The sequence below is a fragment of the Cololabis saira genome, chromosome 7, assembly GCF_033807715.1.
Source record: "Cololabis saira isolate AMF1-May2022 chromosome 7, fColSai1.1, whole genome shotgun sequence".
Taxonomy (NCBI): domain Eukaryota; kingdom Metazoa; phylum Chordata; class Actinopteri; order Beloniformes; family Belonidae; genus Cololabis; species Cololabis saira.
Genome location: NC_084593.1, coordinates 1,387,429 through 1,397,677, shown reverse-complemented (window position 1 = coordinate 1,397,677; position 10,249 = coordinate 1,387,429).

Below are 10,249 nucleotides of genomic sequence, written 5' to 3'. Positions count from 1 at the left end.
GTCCTGCAGGTCTTAGACCTGGTCCTGCAGGTCTTAGACCTGGTCCTGCAGGTTCTAGACCTGGTCCTGCAGGTTCTAGACCTGGTCCTGCAGGTTCTAGACCTGGTCCTGCAGGTTCTAGACCTGGTCCTGCAGGTTCTAGACCTGGTCCTGCAGGTCTTAGACCTGGTCCTGCAGGTTCTAGACCTGGTCCTGCAGGTCTTAGACCTGGTCCTGCAGGTCTTAGACCTGGTCCTGCAGGTCTTAGACCTGGTCCTGCAGGTTCTAGACCTGGTCCTGCAGGTCTTAGACCTGGTCCTGCAGGTTCTAGACCTGGTCCTGCAGGTCTTAGACCTGGTCCTGCAGGTTCTAGACCTGGTCCTGCAGGTTCTAGACCTGGTCCTGCAGGTTCTAGACCTGGTCCTGCAGGTCTTAGACCTGGTCCTGCAGATTCTAGACCTGGTCCTGCAGGTCCTAGACCTGGTCCTGCAGGTTCTAGACCTGGTCCTGCAGGTTCTGGACCTGGTCCTGCAGGTCTTAGACCTGGTCCTGCAGGTTCTAGACCTGGTCCTGCAGGTCTTAGACCTGGTCCTGCAGGTTCTAGACCTGGTCCTGCAGGTCTTAGACCTGGTCCTGCAGGTTCTAGACCTGGTCCTGCAGGTTCTAGACCTGGTCCTGCAGGTCTTAGACCTGGTCCTGCAGGTCTTAGACCTGGTCCTGCAGGTTCTAGACCTGGTCCTGCAGGTCTTAGACCTGGTCCTGCAGGTTCTAGACCTGCAGGACCAGGTCTAAGACCTGGTCCTGCAGGTTCTAGACCTGGTCCTGCAGGTCTTAGACCTGGTCCTGCAGGTTCTAGACCTGGTCCTGCAGGTCTAGACCTGGTCCTGCAGGTTCTAGACCTGGTCCTGCAGGTTCTAGACCTGGTCCTGCAGGTCTTAGACCTGGTCCTGCAGGTTCTAGACCTGGTCCTGCAGGTTCTAGACCTGGTCCTGCAGGTCTTAGACCTGGTCCTGCAGGATCTAGACCTGGTCCTGCAGGTCTTAGACCTGGTCCTGCAGGTTCTAGACCTGGTCCTGCAGGTTCTAGACCTGGTCCTGCAGGTCTTAGACCTGGTCCTGCAGGTTCTAGACCTGGTCCTGCAGGTTCTAGACCTGGTCCTGCAGGTTCTAGACCTGGTCCTGCAGGTCTTAGACCTGGTCCTGCAGGTCTTAGACCTGGTCCTGCAGGTCTTAGACCTGGTCCTGCAGGTTCTAGACCTGGTCCTGCAGGTCTTAGACCTGGTCCTGCAGGTTCTAGACCTGGTCCTGCAGGTTCTAGACCTGGTCCTGCAGGTCTTAGACCTGGTCCTGCAGGTCTTAGACCTGGTCCTGCAGGTCTTAGACCTGGTCCTGCAGGTTCTAGACCTGGTCCTGCAGGTCTTAGACCTGGTCCTGCAGGTTCTAGACCTGGTCCTGCAGGTTCTAGACCTGGTCCTGCAGGTCTTAGACCTGGTCCTGCAGGTTCTAGACCTGGTCCTGCAGGTTCTAGACCTGGTCCTGCAGGTTCTAGACCTGGTCCTGCAGGTCTAGACCTGGTCCTGCAGGTTCTAGACCTGGTCCTGCAGGTTCTAGACCTGGTCCTGCAGGTTCTAGACCTGGTCCTGCAGGTCTTAGACCTGGTCCTGCAGGTCTTAGACCTGGTCCTGCAGGTCTTAGACCTGGTCCTGCAGGTTCTAGACCTGGTCCTGCAGGTCTTAGACCTGGTCCTGCAGGTTCTAGACCTGGTCCTGCAGGTCTTAGACCTGGTCCTGCAGGTCTAAGACCTGGTCCTGCAGGTCTTAGACCTGGTCTTGCAGGTCTTAGACCTGGTCCTGCAGGTCTTAGACCTGGTCCTGCAGGTTCTAGACCTGGTCCCTCAGGTCTTAGACCTGGTCCTGCAGGTTCTAGACCTGGTCCTGCAGGTCTTAGACCTGGTCCTGCAGGTCTAGACCTGGTCCTGCAGGTTCTAGACCTGGTCCTGCAGGTTCTAGACCTGGTCCTGCAGGTCTTAGACCTGGTCCTGCAGGTCTTAGACCTGGTCCTGCAGGTCTTAGACCTGGTCCTGCAGGTCTTAGACCTGGTCCTGCAGGTTCTAGACCTGGTCCTGCAGGTCTTAGACCTGGTCCTGCAGGTCTTAGACCTGGTCCTGCAGGTCTAGACCTGGTCCTGCAGGTTCTAGACCTGGTCCTGCAGGTTCTAGACCTGGTCCTGCAGGTTCTAGACCTGGTCCTGCAGGTCTTAGACCTGGTCCTGCAGGTTCTAGACCTGGTCCTGCAGGTTCTAGACCTGGTCCTGCAGGTTCTAGACCTGGTCCTGCAGGTTCTAGACCTGGTCCTGCAGGTCTTAGACCTGGTCCTGCAGGTTCTAGACCTGGTCCTGCAGGTTCTAGACCTGGTCCTGCAGGTTCTAGACCTGGTCCTGCAGGTCTTAGACCTGGTCCTGCAGGTCTTAGACCTGGTCCTGCAGGTTCTAGACCTGGTCCTGCAGGTCTTAGACCTGGTCCTGCAGGTTCTAGACCTGGTCCTGCAGGTCTTAGACCTGGTCCTGCAGGTCTTAGACCTGGTCCTGCAGGTTCTAGACCTGGTCCTGCAGGTGTTAGACCTGGTCCTGCAGGTCTTAGACCTGGTCCTGCAGGTTCTAGACCTGGTCCTGCAGGTCTTAGACCTGGTCCTGCAGTTCTTAGACCTGGTCCTGCAGGTTCTAGACCTGGTCCTGCAGGTTCTAGACCTGGTCCTGCAGGTTCTAGACCTGGTCCTGCAGGTCTTAGACCTGGTCCTGCAGGTTCTAGACCTGGTCCTGCAGGTCTTAGACCTGGTCCTGCAGGTTCTAGACCTGGTCCTGCAGGTCTAAGACCTGGTCCTGCAGGTCTTAGACCTGGTCCTGCAGGTTCTAGACCTGGTCCTGCAGGTTCTAGACCTGGTCCTGCAGATTCTAGACCTGGCCCTGCAGGTTCTAGACCTGGTCCTGCAGGTCTTAGACCTGGTCCTGCAGGTTCTAGACCTGGTCCTGCAGGTCTTAGACCTGGTCCTGCAGGTTCTAGACCTGGTCCTGCAGATTCTAGACCTGGCCCTGCAGGTTCTAGACCTGGTCCTGCAGGTCTAAGACCTGGTCCTGCAGGTCTTAGACCTGGTCCTGCAGGTTCTAGACCTGGTCCTGCAGGTCTTAGACCTGATCCTGCAGGTTCTAGACCTGGTCCTGCAGGTTCTAGACCTGGTCCTGCAGGTCTTAGACCTGGTCCTGCAGGTTCTAGACCTGGTCCTGCAGGTCTTAGACCTGGTCCTGCAGGTTCTAGACCTGGTCCTGCAGGTCTTAGACCTGGTCCTGCAGGTTCTAGACCTGGTCCTGCAGGTCTTAGACCTGGTCCTGCAGGTTCTAGACCTGGTCCTGCAGGTCTTAGACCTGGTCCTGCAGGTCTTAGACCTGGTCCTGCAGGTCTAGAACCTGGTCCTGCAGGTTCTAGACCTGGTCCTGCAGGTCTTAGACCTGGTCCTGCAGGTTCTAGACCTGGTCCTGCAGGTTCTAGACCTGGTCCTGCAGGTTCTAGACCTGGTCCTGCAGATTCTAGACCTGGTCCTGCAGATTCTAGACCTGGTCCTGCAGGTTCTAGATCTGGTCCTGCAGGTCTTAGACCTGGTCCTGCAGGTTCTAGACCTGGTCCTGCAGGATCTAGACCTGGTCCTGCAGGTCTTAGACCTGGTCCTGCAGGTTCTAGACCTGGTCCTGCAGGTTCTAGACCTGGTCCTGCAGGTCTTAGACCTGGTCCTGCAGGTCTTAGACCTGGTCCTGCAGGTTCTAGACCTGGTCCTGCAGGTCTAGACCTGGTCCTGCAGGTCTTAGACCTGGTCCTGCAGGTCTTAAACCTGGTCCTGCAGGTTCTAGACCTGGTCCTGCAGGTTCTAGACCTGGTCCTGCAGGTCTTAGACCTGGTCCTGCAGGTTCTAGACCTGGTCCTGCAGGTTCTAGACCTGGTCCTGCAGGTTCTAGACCTGGTCCTGCAGGTCTTAGACCTGGTCCTGCAGGTCTTAGACCTGGTCCTGCAGGTTCTAGACCTGGTCCTGCAGGTTCTAGACCTGGTCCTGCAGGTCTTAGACCTGGTCCTGCAGGTTCTAGACCTGGTCCTGCAGGTCTTAGACCTGGTCCTGCAGGTTCTAGACCTGGTCCTGCAGGTCTTAGACCTGGTCCTGCAGGTTCTAGACCTGGTCCTGCAGGTTCTAGACCTGGTCCTGCAGGTTCTAGACCTGGTCCTGCAGGTTCTAGACCTGGTCCTGCAGGTCTTAGACCTGGTCCTGCAGGTTCTAGACCTGGTCCTGCAGGTTCTAGACCTGGTCCTGCAGGTTCTAGACCTGGTCCTGCAGGTTCTAGACCTGGTCCTGCAGGTCTTAGACCTGGTCCTGCAGGTTCTAGACCTGGTCCTGCAGGTTCTAGACCTGGTCCTGCAGGACCAGGTCTAGAACCTGCAGGACCAGGTCTTAGACCTGGTCCTGCAGGTCTTAGACCTGGTCCTGCAGGTCTTAGACCTGGTCCTGCAGGTTCTAGACCTGGTCCTGCAGGTCTAGACCTGGTCCTGCAGGTTCTAGACCTGGTCCTGCAGGTCTTAGACCTGGTCCTGCAGGTTCTAAACCTGGTCCTGCAGGTCTTAGACCTGGTCCTGCAGGTTCTAGACCTGGTCCTGCAGGTCTAGACCTGGTCCTGCAGGTTCTAGACCTGGTCCTGCAGGTCTTAGACCTGGTCCTGCAGGTTCTAGACCTGGTCCTGCAGGTCTTAGACCTGGTCCTGCAGGTTCTAGACCTGGTCCTGCAGGATCTAGACCTGGTCCTGCAGGTTCTAGACCTGGTCCTGCAGGTTCTAGACCTGGTCCTGCAGGTCTAGACCTGGTCCTGCAGGTTCTAGACCTGGTCCTGCAGGTCTTAGACCTGGTCCTGCAGGTTCTAGACCTGGTCCTGCAGGTTCTAGACCTGGTCCTGCAGGTTCTAGACCTGGTCCTGCTGGTTGTAGACCTGGTCCTGCAGGTCTTAGACCTGGTCCTGCAGGTCTTAGACCTGGTCCTGCAGGTTCTAGACCTGGTCCTGCAGGTTCTAGACCTGGTCCTGCAGGTTCTAGACCTGGTCCTGCAGGTCTTAGACCTGGTCCTGCAGGTCTTAGACCTGGTCCTGCAGGTTCTAGACCTGGTCCTGCAGGTCTTAGACCTGGTCCTGCAGGTCTAAGACCTGGTCCTGCAGGTCTTAGACCTGGTCCTGCAGGTTCTAGACCTGGTCCTGCAGGTCTTAAACCTGGTCCTGCAGGTCTTAGACCTGGTCCTGCAGGTCTTAGACCTGGTCCTGCAGGTTCTAGACCTGGTCCTGCAGGTCTAAGACCTGGTCCTGCAGGTTCTAGACCTGGTCCTGCAGGTCTTAAACCTGGTCCTGCAGGTCTAGACCTGGTCCTGCAGGTTCTAGACCTGGTCCTGCAGGTCTTAGACCTGGTCCTGCAGGTTCTAGACCTGGTCCTGCAGGTCTTAGACCTGGTCCTGCAGGTCTTAGACCTGGTCCTGCAGGTCTTAGACCTGGTCCTGCAGGTTCTAGACCTGGTCCTGCAGGTTCTAGACCTGGTCCTGCAGGTTCTAGACCTGGTCCTGCAGGTTCTAGACCTGGTCCTGCAGGTTCTAGACCTGGTCCTGCAGGTTCTAGACCTGGTCCTGCAGGTTCTAGACCTGGTCCTGCAGGTTCTAGACCTGGTCCTGCAGGTTCTAGACCTGGTCCTGCAGGTCTTAGACCTGGTCCTGCAGGTTCTAGACCTGGTCCTGCAGGTTCTAGACCTGGTCCTGCAGGTTCTAGACCTCGTCCTGCAGGTCTTAGACCTGGTCCTGCAGGTTCTAGACCTGGTCCTGCAGGTCTTAGACCTGGTCCTGCAGGTTCTAGACCTGGTCCTGCAGGTCTTAGACCTGGTCCTGCAGGTCTTAGACCTGGTCCTGCAGGTCTTAGACCTGGTCCTGCAGGTTCTAGACCTGGTCCTGCAGGTTCTAGACCTGGTCCTGCAGGTCTAAGACCTGGTCCTGCAGGTTCTAGACCTGGTCCTGCAGGTCTTAGACCTGGTCCTGCAGGTTCTAGACCTGGTCCTGCAGGTCTTAGACCTGGTCCTGCAGGTCTTAGACCTGGTCCTGCAGGTTCTAGACCTGGTCCTGCAGGTTCTAGACCTGGTCCTGCAGGTTCTAGACCTGGTCCTGCAGGTCTTAGACCTGGTCCTGCAGGTTCTAGACCTGGTCCTGCAGGTCTTAGACCTGGTCCTGCAGGTTCTAGACCTGGTCCTGCAGGTCTTAGACCTGGTCCTGCAGGTTCTAGACCTGGTCCTGCAGGTTCTAGACCTGGTCCTGCAGGTTCTAGACCTGGTCCTGCAGGTCTAGACCTGGTCCTGCAGGTCTTAGACCTGGTCCTGCAGGTCTTAGACCTGGTCCTGCAGGTCTTAGACCTGGTCCTGCAGGTTCTAGACCTGGTCCTGCAGGTTTGGGCCTGGTCCTGCAGGTCTTAGACCTGGTCCTGCAGGTTCTAGACCTGGTCCTGCAGGTTCTAGACCTGGTCCTGCAGGTTCTAGACCTGGTCCTGCAGGTTCTAGACCTGGTCCTGCAGGTCTTAGACCTGGTCCTGCAGGTTCTAGACCTGGTCCTGCAGGTTCTAGACCTGGTCCTGCAGGTTCTAGACCTGGTCCTGCAGGTCTTAGACCTGGTCCTGCAGGTCTTAGACCTGGTCCTGCAGGTCTTAGACCTGGTCCTGCAGGTTCTAGACCTGGTCCTGCAGGTTCTAGACCTGGTCCTGCAGGGTCTAGACCTGGTCCTGCAGGTTCTAGACCTGGTCCTGCAGGTCTTAGACCTGGTCCTGCAGGTCTTAGACCTCCAGGACCAGGTCTAAGACCTGCAGGACCAGGTCTAAGACCTGGTCCTGCAGGTCTTAGACCTGGTCCTGTCTTAGACCTGGTCCTGCAGGTCTAGACCTGGTCCTGCAGGTTCTAGACCTGGTCCTGCAGGTTCTAGACCTGGTCCTGCAGGTTCTAGACCTGCAGGACCAGGTCTAGAACCTGCAGGACCAGGTCTAGAACCTGCAAGACCAGGTCTTAGACCTGGTCCTGCAGGTTCTAGACCTGGTCCTGCAGGTCTAGACCTGGTCCTGCAGGTTCTAGACCTGGTCCTGCAGGTCTTAGACCTGGTCCTGCAGGTTCTAGACCTGGTCCTGCAGGTTCTAGGCCTGGTCCTGCAGGTTCTAGACCTGGTCCTGCAGGTTCTAGACCTGGTCCTGCAGGTTCTAGACCTGGTCCTGCAGATTCTAGACCTGGTCCTGCAGGTCTTAGTCCTGGTCCTGCAGGTCTTAGACCTGGTCCTGCAGGTTCTAGACCTGGTCCTGCAGGTCTAGACCTGGTCCTGCAGGTTCTAGACCTGGTCCTGCAGGTTCTAGACCTGGTCCTGCAGGTCTTAGACCTGGTCCTGCAGGTTCTAGACCTGGTCCTGCAGGTTCTAGACCTGGTCCTGCAGATTCTAGACCTGGTCCTGCAGGTCTTAGACCTGGTCCTGCAGGTTCTAGACCTGGTCCTGCAGGTTCTAGACCCGGTCCTGCAGGTCCTAGACCTGGTCCTGCAGGTTCTAGACCTGGTCCTGCAGGTTCTAGACCTGGTCCTGCAGGTTCTAGACCTGGTCCTGCAGGTTCTAGACCTGGTCCTGCAGGTTCTAGACCTGGTCCTGTAGGTTGTAGACCTGGTCCTGCAGGTCTTAGACCTGGTCCTGCAGGTTCTAGACCTGGTCCTGCAGGTCTTAGACCTGGTCCTGCAGGTTCTAGACCTGGTCCTGCAGGTTCTAGACCTGGTCCTGCAGGTTCTAGACCTGGTCCTGCAGGTTCTAGACCTGGTCCTGCAGGTTCTAGACCTGGTCCTGCAGGTCTTAGACCTGGTCCTGCAGGTTCTAGACCTGGTCCTGCAGGTTCTAGACCTGGTCCTGCAGGTTCTAGACCTGGTCCTGCAGGTTCTAGACCTGGTCCTGCAGGTTCTAGACCTGGTCCTGCAGGTCTTAGACCTGGTCCTGCAGGTCTAAGACCTGGTCCTGCAGGTTCTAGACCTGGTCCTGCAGGTTCTAGACCTGGTCCTGCAGGTCTTAGACCTGGTCCTGCAGGTTCTAGACCTGGTCCTGCAGGTTCTAGACCTGGTCCTGCAGGTTCTAGACCTGGTCCTGCAGGTCTTAGACCTGGTCCTGCAGGTTCTAGACCTGGTCCTGCAGGTTCTAGACCTGGTCCTGCACGTCTTAGACCTGGTCCTGCAGGTCTTAGACCTGGTCCTGCAGGTTCTAGACCTGGTCCTGCAGGTTCTAGACCTGGTCCTGCAGGTTCTAGACCTGGTCCTGCAGGTCTTAGACCTGGTCCTGCAGGTCTTAGACCTGGTCCTGCAGGTTCTAGACCTGGTCCTGCAGGTCTAGACCTGGTCCTGCAGGTTCTAGACCTGGTCCTGCAGGTCTTAGACCTGGTCCTGCAGGTTCTAGACCTCGTCCTGCAGGTCTTAGACCTGGTCCTGCAGGTCTTAGACCTGGTCCTGCAGGTCTTAGACCTGGTCCTGCAGGTTCTAGACCTGGTCCTGCAGGTTCTAGACCTGGTCCTGCAGGTCTTAGACCTGGTCCTGCAGGTTCTAGACCTGGTCCTGCGGGTTCTAGACCTGGTCCTGCAGGTCTAAGACCTGGTCCTGCAGGTTCTAGACCTGGTCCTGCAGGTCTTAGACCTGGTCCTGCAGGTTCTAGACCTGGTCCTGCAGGTCTTAGACCTGGTCCTGCAGGTCTTAGACCTGGTCCTGCAGGTTCTAGACCTGGTCCTGCAGGTTCTAGACCTGGTCCTGCAGGTTCTAGACCTGGTCCTGCAGGTCTTAGACCTGGTCCTGCAGGTTCTAGACCTGGTCCTGCAGGTCTTAGACCTGGTCCTGCAGGTTCTAGACCTGGTCCTGCAGGTCTTAGACCTGGTCCTGCAGGTTCTAGACCTGGTCCTGCAGGTTCTAGACCTGGTCCTGCAGGTCTTAGACCTGGTCCTGCAGGTTCTAGACCTGGTCCTGCAGGTTTGGGCCTGGTCCTGCAGGTCTTAGACCTGGTCCTGCAGGTTCTAGACCTGGTCCTGCGGGTCTTGGACCTGGTCCTGCAGGTTCTAGACCTGGTTCTGCAGGTCTTAGACCTGGTCCTGCAGGTTCTAGACCTGGTCCTGCAGGTTCTAGACCTGGTCCTGCAGGTTCTAGACCTGGTCCTGCAGGTTCTAGACCTGGTCCTGCAGGTCTTAGACCTGGTCCTGCAGGTTCTAGACCTGGTCCTGCAGGTTCTAGACCTGGTCCTGCAGGTTCTAGACCTGGTCCTGCAGGTTCTAGACCTGGTCCTGCAGGTTCTAGACCTGGTCCTGCAGGTTCTAGACCTGGTCCTGCAGGTCTTAGACCTGGTCCTGCAGGTCTTAGACCTGGTCCTGCAGGTTCTAGACCTGGTCCTGCAGGTCCTGCAGGTTCTAGACCTGGTCCTGCAGGTTCTAGACCTGGTCCTGCAGGTTCTAGACCTGGTCCTGCAGGTTCTAGACCTGGTCCTGCAGGTCTTAGACCTGGTCCTGCAGGTTCTAGACCTGGTCCTGCAGGTTCTAGACCTGGTCCTGCAGGTTCTAGACCTGGTCCGGCAGGTTCTAGACCTGGTCCTGCAGGTCTTAGACCTGGTCCTGTAGGTCTTAGACCTGGTCCTGCAGGTCTAGACCTGGTCCTGCAGGTTCTAGACCTGGTCCTGTAGGTTCTAGACCTGGTCCTGCAGGTCTTAGACCTGGTCCTGCAGGTTCTAGACCTGGTCCTGCAGGTTCTAGACCTGGTCCTGTAGGTTCTAGACCTGGTCCTGCAGTTCTTAGACCTGGTCCTGCAGGTCTTAGACCTGGTCCTGCAGGTCTTAGACCTGGTCCTGCAGGTCTTAGACCTGGTCCTGCAGGTCTTAGACCTGGTCCTGCAGGTTCTAGACCTGGTCCTGCAGGTCTTAGACCTGGTCCTGCAGGTTCTAGACCTGGTCCTGCAGGTTCTAGACCTGGTCCTGCAGGTCTTAGACCTGGTCCTGCAGGTTCTAGACCTGGTCCTGCAGGTCTTAGACCTGGTCCTGCAGGTTCTAGACCTGGTCCTGCAGGTTCTAGACCTGGTCCTGCAGGTCTTAGACCTGGTCCTGCAGGTCTTAGACCTGGTCCTGCAGGTCCTAGACCTGGTCCTGCAGGTCTTAGACCTGGTCCTGCAGGTTCTAGACCTGGTCCTGC